Genomic DNA, 12,192 nt, shown 5'->3' on the forward strand with positions numbered 1-12,192 from the left:
CAAGTCAGGCATTCACTAACAAGTGGAGGAACACGTGCTCTAGAACTAGAGTGTACTATAAAATTCATTACTTGGTTCCAAAACTTATTTTTAAGATTCCCCTTTTCTGTCCCTGGGAACTCTTCTGTGCAGCCTCCCTGCCATGTCCCTGGAGCTCAGGGATCTTCGGGCTTTTTCCTGACACTTTCTGAAAGAATACGTAGCATTGTCACTTTGGGGTTAGAGTTGGAAAGATGCTCAGTCTCTTCTATCAACTGGCCAGTGGAAGCCTGAGTCCCATTTAACTGTCACAGAATCTGGGTTGTAGGGGATACTCAGAGAGACAGATCTGGGAACTTCTGCTCTCAGTACACGGAGATGTTGGGCAAGGATAGGAGGGATATCCTTTGAGTAACCGTGATAGATAATAAATAGCTGTTGGACACTAGATTTTTTTTTCCTGTCATATAATTTCTGTTAAAATTCTGATCAATTTTACTAACCTTCAAATATGATTTTATTTTTAATTTTTTTAATTTTTATTTTTTTGAGACAGAGTTTCACTCTGTCACCCAGGCTGGAGTGCAGTGGTACGATCTCACTCACTGCAACCTCTGCCTCCTGGGTTCGAGTGATTCTTCTGCCTTAGCCTCCCAAGTAGTTGGGATCACAGGCATGTGCCACCATACCTGGCTAATTTTTGTATTTTTAGTAGAGATGGGGTTGTGCCATGTTGGCCAGGATGGTATCAAACTCCTGATCTCAAGTGATCCACCTGCCTCCACCTCCCAAAGTGATAGGATTACAGGCATGAGCCACCACACTCGGCTGAAATATGATTTAAATGGCATTTTTTCCAAATAGAGCTATACAATTACCTACACAGGCCATATAAAGTAGAGTTTAATACACAACTACCTATAACTACCTATGCCTCCATCACTAAGAAATAAATAATCCAATCACCTGAGAATTCAGATGACCTTTCACTTTCTCACACCCAGAGTGTGCCCTTACTCTTGTCCTGATTACCTTTGCTCCTCTCTATGTGCTGAGCAGACTAGAATGGCTCCCCAGAAGAACCCTAAAACTCTTCCATTGTTCCCACTTCAGATATATCACGATCTGCCATGGTACCTTTGGCCTTGATGACCTTCAATTTTAAAAAAACATTTATTTACAAATAGGTGCTACTAAGGTTTTGTTCTCAAGTCACACCTGTAATCCCAGCACTGTGGGAGGCCGAAGTGGGCGGATCACTTGAGGTCAGCAGTTTGAGACCAGCCTGGCCAACATGGTAAAACCTCATCTCTACTAAAAATACAAAAATCAATCAGGTGTGGTGGCGTACACCTGTAGTCCCAACTACTCGGGAGGCTTATGCACCAGAATCGCTTGATCCTGGGAGGTGGAGGTTACAGTAAGCCAAGAGCAAGCCACTGCACTCCAGCCTGGGCGACAGAGCGAGATCCTGTCTCAAAAATAAATAAATAAATAAATAAATAAAATAAGAGGGTTTTTTCCCCTCCTTATCACCTTCCTCTGTATCTAGGTAGTATTGGTATTAAAAATAAATATGACATTGTTATGAATCTCCAACACAGAAATCATATATAGTTCTAATTCTAATAGAAACAAACTTGAATTTAACAAGTTTAAGACATTATACCCTACAGATTTAAACTATTATTTGAGTCCAAGAAAGCTTCATCACTGCCCTCCTCGCTAAGTAGTTCTAAAATGAGTTGTTTTTCAGTAATAGCAGAACTGGGGCTAGGATTAGGGATAAGCAAGGGGCAACATTTATAACTGTAGCAAATGGCAGGACCTAAAGGCACTTAAAAGTCATTCTTGGATTCTCTATATTCACTAAGAATGGGAGAACAACAAAAAACCCTACACTAAACAAAACCCATAAATCCTTATGTATAAGAAAAGGTATCAACATATACCTCAGAATTCATACAAACAAAGCACATGAAAAATAATGCTGAACTATCCAGTAAGTCTATAAAGTTGCAAGTATTTTCACTACTTCATTTTTTTTTGGTTTGGTCCTACTCAAACAGTAAGAAAATTCTTATAAGTTTCAAGTCCCTTCTTTAAGTTATTAAAAATAAGTATCAGAAAGTTCTGGGTCAATGCCTGAACTCTAGCTTTAAATGTTATTTACCAATTCTATCTTAGAGTTAATTTCTAAAACTTTTACCTTAAAATCTAATTTTTAAAGCTCTCATTACCAGCCCACTACTGCATCGTCCCTAAATCCTACCAAAACAAGACGGTATAATTACAAAGCACATTTCTTTTGGCAAACAGCTGAGTATGCTATTTTACTGTTGTTCAGAAATAATCATTAAGTTTGTGTGGCCTGTACATTTACTTTATATATTGTAAATATAAACTCTGTCATTCTAACATCACCAAATTATTTACATTCAAGAAAATTTCTCTAATTATTAATTAGGAGAAGATATTTTAAATAATTCTGACAAGAGAAACTAAACAATAAAAAGGCAACCCAATTATAAAATGGGCAAATGATTTGAATAGATATTTCTCCAAAGAAGATATACAAAAGGCCAGCAGACACAAAATGCTCAATATCATTAAGTCAGCAGGAAAACATAAATCAAAACCAAGACTCAATACCACTTCATGCTTACTAGGATGGCTATAATCAAAAAGACAGACAATAGCAAGTGCTGAGTATGTGGAGAAACGGCAACTCTAATACACTGCTGGTGGGAATGCAAAATGGTGCAGCTGCTGTGGAAAAGTTTGGCAGTTCCTCAAAATAAGTTAAACACAGGCTGAAAACACACTGGCTCAGCCTGCAATCCCAGCACTTTCAAGAGGCTGAGGCAGGAGGATCACTTGAGGCCAGGAGTTTGAGACCAGCCTGGGAAACACAGCAAGATCCTATCTCTACTAAAAATGTAAAAAATAGCCGGGCATGGTGGCACACCTGTGATCCACCTACTCAAGAGGCTGAGACAGGAGGATCACTTAAGCTGAAGAGTTCAGCGCTTCAGTGAGTCCAGTCCAGTCTGTTGCTCAGTCTGAGCAACAGAGTGAGATCCTGTCTCAAACAAAAACAACAACATAGATTTATATTAACATCAAGCAATTCCACTCCAAGGTATATACCAAGAGAACTGAAAACAAGTTCATACAAAAACTTGTACATGAATCTTCACAGTAGCATTATCCATAATTGTCAACAATATTCATCAACTTACGAATAGATCAACAAAATGTGGCATACCTGTACAATGAAATATTATTCATCCAAAAAAAATGAGGTACTGACACATGCTGAAACATGAATGAACCTTAAAAACATTATAGTACAAGAGGCCGGGCGGAGGTAAACCCAGCATTTTGGGAGGTCGAGGCAGGCGGATCATGAGTTTAGGAGATTGAGACCATCCTGGTTAACACGGTGAAACCCTGTCTTTACTGAAAATACAAAAAAATTAGCCGGGTGTGGTGGGGGGCACCTGTAGTCCCAGCTACTTGGGAAGCTGAGGCAGGAGAATGGTGTGAACCCAGGAGGCAGAGCTTGCAGTGAGCTGAGATTGCACCACTGCACTCCAGCCTGGGCGACAGAGTGAGACTCCATCTCAAAAAAAAGAAAAAAAAAATTATAGTACAACAAAGAAGCCAGTCACAAAAGGCCATATATTGAACGCTTCCATTTATTATAAAATGTCCAGAAAAGGCAAAATCCATAGAGACAAAGTATATCAGTGGTTACCAGGGGCTAGAGAAGGGGGAGCAACTGACTGCAAATGGGTCCAGGTTTCTTTTTGGGGTGATAAAAAAATGTTTTAGAATTAGGCAGTGATAATGGTTTCACACCTTGTGAATATAATAAAAACCACTGAATCGGATGGGCGTGGTGGCTCACACCTGTAATCCCAGCACTTTGGGAGGCCGAGGTGGGTGGATCACGAGGTCGGAAGTTAGAGACCAGACTGGCCAAGATGGTGAAACTTCGTCTCTACTAAAAAGACAAAAAAAATTAGCTGGGCGTGGTGGCACGCACCTGTAATCCCAGCTATTTGGGAGGCTGAAGCAGAGAATTTCTTAAACCTGGGAGGTGGAGGTTGCAGTGAGCTAAGATCGCGCCACTGCACTCCAGTCTGGGTGAAAAACAAGACTCCATCTCAAAAAAAAAACACCAAAAAAACAAAAAAAAACACTGAATCATACACTTTAAAAGTATTTTCTAATTTTTAAAAGCAAACCTATATAAACATAAATTTTATTTAAAACAAAACATTCCTCCAAGTATTATTCTCTGGCTAAATAAATGTCCATGCCCCTCAATGGGAAGGAATGGGTCCTGATCATACCAATATACCCAGAACTTAACACAGAACACACATGTGTGAATGAATGAAAACAAAAAAGAGGAAGAGCACACTGAATTATAAACTACTTATAGTAAAAAAAAAAAAAAAAAATCCTTAATGTTCCCTTTTCCTGAAGAGAAGAATTATTAGGATCAAGAGGAAAAATATCACTTTTTTCCTACTTCAAGAGTTTGAAAAAGATGACTTTTTTTGTTGCTCTTGTTTTTTATGAGATGAAGTCTCGCTTTGTCACCGAGGCTAGGGTACAGTAGCATGATCTTGGCTCACTACAACCTCCACCTCCCAGATTCAAGCGATTCTCTTGCCTAGCCTCCTGAGTAGCTGGGATTATAGGCCCCTGCCACCACACCTGGCTAATTTTTGTATTTTTAGTAGAGACAGGGTTTCGCCATGTTGGTCAGGCTGGTCTTGAACTCCTGACCTCAAGCTATACACCCGCATTTGCCTCCCAAAGTGCTAGGATTACAGGCGTGAGCCACTGCACCCAGCCAAGATATCTTTTAAAAACCAAATCTTCAGCCAGGTGCGGTGGCTCACGCCTGTAATCCCAGCACTTTGGGAGGCCGAGGCAGGCAGATCACGAGGTCAGGGGATTGAGGCCATCCTGGCTAATACGGTGAAACCTCATCTCTACTAAAAATACAAAAAATTAGCCGGGCGTGGTGGGGTACCTGTAGTCCCAGCTACTCGGAAGGCTGAGGCAGGAGAATGGCGTGAACCCGGGAGGTGGAGCTTGCAGTGAGCCGAGATCGTGCCACTGCACTCCAGCCTGGGCGACAGAGCCAGACTCCATCTCAAAATAAAGAAAAAACAAAAAACAAAAAAACTTCAAGTTGCTCATGCAGAACCAAAAAAAAAAAAAAGGAAAAAACCCACCAAACCAATCACCAGATTCAGACTATCCTCAATATCTCTCACAGAAAAGATAAATGCAAATCCTCTTAATAGCAAAATGAAAACACATTTAAAAATCAAAATTTGCCAAAAGTGAAGTAATCAGAATAATGCTTTAAAAAGTCAATACAATAACAGATGAAAATAATACCCTAATTTTGCAGTAAATCCCCTCAGAAAGGCTAACCGTTTGTAAAGCTTTCTATTTAAAATTTTTGTGGTTATCATCACTGTTAATATGTATCAATATAACTGATCAGTACAACTTGGTTTGGAAAGAGAAAATGATTTATGTTAGAATGAGTCCTTAGAAATGAAAGCACAAATACTGTGACCTACGATCATCAATTTTGTGGGTTTTTTTTCTGATCTTTCTATTCTTTACGTAGGTCCAAGTAACAAGTAAAGGCATGCCATCCAAAGAGAAACGCAAGGAACTAGGAGAAATCAACCCTCATCCCTGAAGGCACTAATTAGCCAACCATGGCTATGGTAGTAGCGAGCACCAGAAAATTATCATCAACCTGCCAACCCCTGGGATCTGTGTCTGACATCCAAGTACTTCTAGTACTGATGGTTCCACCAATATATCGCCAAGCAAATAATCCTCAGTGTTTTCTGACACCCAGCTTGAGAAAAACCTACAGCCAAGAGCCTTTGAGGTTAATGGCAGGCCCCCGATGGGTCATGATCTTACAAAGACTAGGGAAATAAGGAGGGACAATTGTTCAATATTTCCAAATAGCATTTTAATAGCAAGTCTCTCTGCTCATGAACATATAGGATTTTAAATTAAGAAGTAGCATCTACACAATTTATAACCAGTTCATATCCTCAGTAATGTGAGTTCTTCCTTTTCTCCACTTCTTGGTTCCATAAGAAAATTCAGGCTTAGTTCAGAGCTCCAGGGCCCATTTGAGAAGGATTTAAAGCCCTAGAGAAAGACAAGTTGAAAAGGAGACTAAGCACCTGGCTCCCTGACTTTGACAGAATAGCAGGAATCAGTCATCTTTTGTTTACAGAGTAAACAATACTAAAAATAGTGGCTGTATCAGACTCATTTTAAAATAATTTATATAAAATCTAGTCCATAATTTAAACGCAAAGGTGGTAAATACATTGTTTTAACCCCCCACCACCCCATATGTAGATTTTATCTAAGATATGTTAAAGCTCTAAAATAGAAACATAGAAGCAGAAACAAGCTCCTAATTATTTGTCATTTAAAATGATACATTAAGTAGCCCCTTCCAAAGGGGAAAAAAAAGTCACAACAGACCATGGACTACAACTGGCATCTATTCAAGAATTATTTTATGACTGGACGTGGTAGATCACACCTGCAATCCCAGCATTTTGGGAGGCTGAGGTGGAAGGACTGCTTGAGCCCAGTTCAAGACCAGCCTGGGCAACGTAGCAAGATCCTGCCTCTTAAAAAAAAAAAAAAAAAAAAGAATTCTAGATTTCAAGAACAATTTTTAAAAATCATTTGTTTGGGCCAGGCACAGTGGCTCATGCCTGTGATACCAGCACTTTGGGAGGCCAAAGTGGGAGGATTACTTGAGGTCAGGAGTTTGAGACCAGCCTGGCCAACATGGTGAAACCCCATCTCTACTAAAAATAGAAAAATTAGCTGGGTGTGGTGCACGCCCCTGTAGTCCCAGCTACTTGGGAGGCTGAGGCACGAGAATCACTTGAACCTGGGAGGTAGAGATTGCAGTGACCTGAGATTACCCCCACTGCACTCTAGCCTGGGCAACAGACAAGACTCTGCCTAAAAAACAAAACAAAACCAAAACACACACACAAGAACTCTACTATTCATTCAGAAGACACCATCAGGAAAATGAAAAGAAAATCCGAAGAGCTGGAGGATATGTTTTTCAGAAAATGGACTTATATCCAAAATACATAAAGAACTTCTTAAAATCGGGCCGGGCGCGGTGGCTCAAGCCTGTAATCCCAGCACTTTGGGAGGCCCAGACGGGCGGATCACAAGGTCAGGAGATCGAGACCGTCCTGGCTAACCCGGTGAAACCCCGTCTCTACTAAAAAAATACAAAAAACTAGCCGGGTAAGGTGGCGGGCACCTGTAGTCCCAGCTACTCGGGAGGCTGAGGTAGGAGAATGGCGTAAACCCGGGAGGCAGAGCTTGGAGTGAGCTGAGATCCAGCCACTGCACTCCAGCCTGGGCAACAGAGCGAGACTCTGTCTCAAAAAAAAAAAAAAAAAAAAAGAACTTCTTAAAATCAATAAGGAAGCCATTCAATAAAAAAAGGGACAAGACTTGAATAGACATTTCACCATAAAAGATATCTAAATGGCCAATAAACTTACAAAACGGTGCTCTATTTCACTAGTCATTATAGAAATGAAAATTAAAACCACAGATGATGACCAAAATAAAAAGCAGAAAATACCAAATGTTATCGAGGATATATAATAAACAGAACTCTCACACTACACTACTGATGGGAGTATAAACCTGTATAAGTACTTTAGAAAACTGTTTGCCAATATCAACAAAAGATGAATTTACACATATCCAGCAATTCCACTCCTAGTTATATGTCCAACAGAAACATGTACATATGATACCAAAAGACATATAAGGAGGGGCAAAGCAACAGTATTCATAAAACTGGAAATTACTGAAATGCCTATCTACAGTAGAAGAGGTAACTAAATTGTGGTATTTTCACAAAATGAGACAGCAGTGTGCATGAATAAACTGTAACCCACATGGGTAAATTTTGCAAAATCATGTTGAGCAAAAGAAGCCAGACTCAAAACAGTATTTACTGTATGATCAGGTTCATATAAAGACTTTTTTAAAGAACAGACAAACTAAACATACCAGTGAGTATGCCCTGGGAGGAGAGTGACTGGAAAGGCCCTGAAGGGACCTTTTGGAGTGCTGGTAATTCTGTTTCTGGATTTAGTATGCTAGAGTAGAGCATACTAGTTAGCTGTGCAAGTTCAGTTTGTGAAAATTCATTGAGCTGCACATTTATGATTGTACATGTTTTTATACATATATCATACTTCGCTAACAATTCAGAAATGGGAATAGAAAAACACTGTATGAGGAATAGTGATGATGCAGACTGTGAGCCCTCTGTGGACTGAGACCTTTGCATGGTTTATCAATGCATTCACCCCAGCACTTACCAGTGAGTGGCACAGCATGGATACACTAGTGAGTGTTGGCCAAAATAGGCATGGAGGTGGATTTCTAACAGAAACTTACCTGAAGAAATAGCAGCTATTCTTAATACCATCTTAACTGACCAGTTCACATCTATGAAAAGTATTCATATTACTTTACAAATCTCCAAATAAATTCACAGGCTATGCATGTAGCCATACACAGATGACTGCTATAACTGTAGAGAGGACAGTGATGATGGTTTCAGGAATGGAGAGTGGCAGTTATGGTATCCCCATCACTACTTAGCACAAGGAGTGCATTTTAAACATGGAAGAATTGAGGAGAAACGTGGCCTTACAAAGCAACTAAGGCAAAAGCAGCTCTCTCCTACTGACTGGTCTAAAAGAATACGTGTGAAACAAACAAACTTTCAAAAAAGATTGCTATGATTTGGATGGTAGTCACAGGTCTCTGATTTATTATTATTTTGCATAAGGTGCATATATACTCTGTATCCTTTCATATGCATCCATAATTTCACAATAAAAATGAAAAGAATAGTATGGCTCTATAGTTACCAATTTTAAAAAGAAATAACAGAAAAGAAACACCAAGGGAGAAACAGACATCTCCAACCTTTATCTCTTTAGAAATGAGCAGTGTTTAACATTTAGTATTCAATCTACAGCACTTAGCAATAAGTGCTCAGATGTTCAATTAAAGTTTATATATGAAGGAAAACTTATCTTGATCACAATGTAATTACTACAATATTGTTTCTTCTAAAAATAACCAATTGGCATATCCCAAAAATGGAATATTCCACATTGAAAAGGCAGTGAAATCAAATGTAGACACTGATAGACAGTGACAGAGCCATGCCTAGAACCCAGGCTCGCATGTTGACTGCAGCCTGCTCAGCTCTGATAGTGAGAAGTTCCAAAAGTTATGCTTGCTTATTAGCCTAGAATAGAGCATACTCAGGCAGACATTATGGGTGGGAAAAGGTATTCTATTCAGGAGAGTCCACCTTGATTCAGGCCTGGTCATGAGGTCCTCTCTTCCTGCAAGAACAATGAGAGCCAAAAAGTAGGTACATCGAGCATTTAATACCTTTCCTATTAAACTATCATCACAGAATGTTTCGTTCTACAAGTATTCAACTGCTAGGTTAATTTAACAACACTCATTAAATGTGTCAGGCCACAACTGATGTGGGGTCTGGGGACAGAACAGTGACTTGGCTGGTGTTTTTGGCCTCACTAAGTCTGCAAGTTTAGCAAATGAAACACAAATAAGTAATTACAATTACTGTATAATGTCCAATTAAAGATTAGACACTTGAGTCTTATTCCTCCTGAAACCTTCTTAAATATAAATGTGAGTAAAATGTTGCTTGTTTACAGACAAAAAACTTACAAGCAACAGAAAAGGAAGCAGCAATTAATTTCTGAAAGCTAGAAGCGGGATGACAAGTGGTAACTGACTCAGCAGACCCAAGAAAGCTAAATCCTAAACCAGAAAGCCAAAAAACAACTGTTTTGTATCCCCCAAAAGCTCAAGAACGGTGGCACCAGGTACTGCTAGAAGTAGAAGTGAAAACGAGATTTATAAACAGAAGAGATTGGGCACGTTCAGGGTGGTATGGCTGTAGACGAGATTTATAAACATAAAGCTAGTTTGGGCCGGGTGCAGTGGCTCATGCCTATAATCCCAGCACTTTGGGAGGCCAAGGCGGGCAGATCGCCTGAGGTCAGGAGTTTGAGACCAGCCTGACCAACATAGTGAAACCCCATCTCTACTAAAAATACAAGAATTAGCAGGGCATGATGGTGCATGACTGTAATCCCAATTACTAGGGAGGCTGAGGCAGGAGAACTGCTTCAACTCCGGAGGCAGAGATTGCAGTGAGCTGAGATCGCACCACTTCTAGCCTGGGCAACAGAGCAAGATTCCATCTCAAAAAAAATAATTATTATTATTATTTGATAACAAATAGCTAAACAAACACTGAATTCTATAGAGAAAGGACTGTGATGATTAAAGGAACCTGGGTTTTATCTATAGTGCTTTCAATTTTTATAGGATTGTATTTCATAGTTAATCAAAATTTAACAATGAGTCTAAGATGAATTCGGTAATAGATAATGAGCGTTATACTATTCTTGCAACCTTCTCTAAGTTTAAAATTATTTCTAAAAAAAATTTTCTTTAAAGGTACTTTAAAAAGAAAGCAAACATGATCATTAGAAAATTTGGAAAATAAAGAGAAATCAGTCCTACCATTTTTCGTAAAATGCGTTGTTTAAAAGGAAAAAACAAGACAGTATGCATTTGTGAAAATTTGTAGAAGTTGATAGCACAAAGAAAGAATCTTAAGGCATGCAAATTTTTAAAATCCACTTAGGTGGCTGGAGGATGTATGCAAAATGTGACAAAACAAGATAACTGTATTATAAATGTTTGAAACAACCTCACTCAAGTGGGTGGAGGAACAGGTGCTGACCTAAGGAACATTTGGAAATAAGTAGAGTTTTTAAGACTAAAGGCAAAAGGAACTGTACATACGCTTTGTCCTGCAGTGGTTATAATACTATTTCCCACAGGGGTGTGGGTTAACAATTCTGATACAACTTACACATGTATATCAGAACTGAAGAATTATGTAAATGGATGGTGGAAGTGAGCCAGGTTTCTCAATGTTGGAGTGGGAGTTTATAGATAAGGGGAGTGGGCTAGAGCGACCCATATGGTAATGAATTAGAGGTGGAGATACTAGTATGAACTTATGTTCAGCTTAATATAGATAGATGGTACACACAGAAATAGTTACAGATGTGTGTACCCACAGATTAATATACAGACATATATAGTTCCTTGCTCTGTCAGCTTAGAAGGCCTAAAAGTAATGACACCCTAGTAGCAAGGAGCACAGATCTTGGTTTGTAGTATTATTTTTCAATAAAAGGAACCTCGGCTCCTTGGAAAAATGCCTGATTCTAGGATAGTGCAGGACATATATAAGATGAGCCTAGTGCCAAAATGTATGGAAGTGGTTTAAAAAAGAAATCCACAATGATGGAGGTATGCAATTTAAGCAATAAAATAAAACAGTTACTGGATTATAATTAGAAGAATAAAATATTTATGAGTCTATACAGATATAAACACTAAACAAATTATCAGAGAAGAGACAAATGTCCCATGCAGGAAAATTCCAAATAATTCATGTCAATGCTTTGCCCTCAGCGAGGTGTTACATAACTCCCCACTCCTTATGTGTGGACTATGTATACTGACTTCCTTCCCAAGAGTAAGTATGGAAAGAGGGGTAACAAGTATCTTTACAGAAGAGAAAACTGACAAACACTACCTCAGCCAGGTGATCAAGGTCAATGTCAACAATGATAAGTCATGCTGACGGTGTACATTCTTGACATGATGTGAAGAGAACAGCACTTTACTTGTGGTCTGCCCCCAAATCCACAACCCCAGTCTAATCATGAGAAAAACATCAGACAAACCCCAATTGAGGAACATTATACAAAGACCTGACCAGTACTCCTCAAAACTGCCAAGCTCATCAAAAACAAGGAAAGTTTGAGAAACTCACAGCCAAGAGGAGCCTAAGGAGACAGGACGACTAAATGTAACGTTACCACATTATATCATCCTGGATCCTGGATGGGATGCTGGAACAGAAAAAGGACATTAGGTAAAAACTTAGAAAATCTGAATAAAGTACAGACTTTAGTTGATAACAATGTACTAATATTTGTTCAATAA

The sequence above is a fragment of the Mandrillus leucophaeus genome, unplaced genomic scaffold, assembly GCF_000951045.1.
Source record: "Mandrillus leucophaeus isolate KB7577 unplaced genomic scaffold, Mleu.le_1.0 Scaffold443, whole genome shotgun sequence".
Classification (NCBI taxonomy): Eukaryota; Metazoa; Chordata; class Mammalia; order Primates; family Cercopithecidae; genus Mandrillus; species Mandrillus leucophaeus.